The sequence below is a fragment of the Corvus brachyrhynchos genome, unplaced genomic scaffold (assembly GCF_000691975.1).
Source record: "Corvus brachyrhynchos isolate BGI_N302 unplaced genomic scaffold, ASM69197v1 scaffold5, whole genome shotgun sequence".
Classification (NCBI taxonomy): domain Eukaryota; kingdom Metazoa; phylum Chordata; class Aves; order Passeriformes; family Corvidae; genus Corvus; species Corvus brachyrhynchos.
In genome coordinates, this window is record NW_008238321.1 from 6083935 (window position 1) to 6084888 (window position 954).

Genomic DNA, 954 nt, shown 5'->3' on the forward strand with positions numbered 1-954 from the left:
ACTCAGTCTCAAAAGCTTTGGATGGATTGAGGGATTATCCTGGTTTTCTTCAGGATTTAGGGAGGACTTCAAGTCTTTGTAATCCTTGGAATTCTTGGTGGATTTCTCCATGGAAAATTCCTCCCTAACACCTAAGAGGGGACTTTATGGAGAGGGAATTCTCACTAAATCCTGTGGAGAAATTCCTGCTTAAAAATCATCTGGTTCCAACACTTCCCATTATCCCAGGCTGCTCCAAGCCCCATCCAACCGGGACATTCCCGGGATGGAGCAGCCACAGCTCCTCTGGTTGGGATGGAAGAGACCTCAAGGATCAAATCCGAGCATTCCCAAAAATTCATCGGGATGATCCAAGCCGTCTGCAGCGGCTCCCTGTGGGAATGCCGCCGGAATAGGAGGGATGTGGGATGAAGGGCTGGGATGAGGCAAAATCCGTGGGGAAGGGAAGGGAATTGTATGGGGATCTCAGGCACGCTGCTTCCCAAGCTTTTGGGATTCCTGACTCTGGGAAAGAGAATTCCAAAATGATGAGGAGGATCCTTGCTCCAGCCAAATCCCTGGAAGTGTTCAAGGATGGGGCTTGGAGCAACCTGGGATAGTGGAAGGTGTCCAGGTGGGAAAAACGTAATTAATTCCAACCCAATGGAATGAGCTCCGGAATAAACGGAGCAGGATCTGCCCAGCTCTTCCCAACTCCTTGTGGGATCCTCAGGAATTACAGGAGGGAGTAAATCCCTGTGCCAGGAAAGTGTGGGCTCCTTTCCATAAGCACAACAGCTCCGAGGAGGGATTGCAGGAGGGATTGGAGATGGGCTGGAGATGGATTGAGGGATGGATTGGAGATGGATTGGAGATGGATTGAGGGATGGATTGAGGGATGGATTGGGGATGGATTGAGGGAGGGATTGGAGATGGATTGGGGATGGATTGAGGGATGGATTGAGGGATGGATTG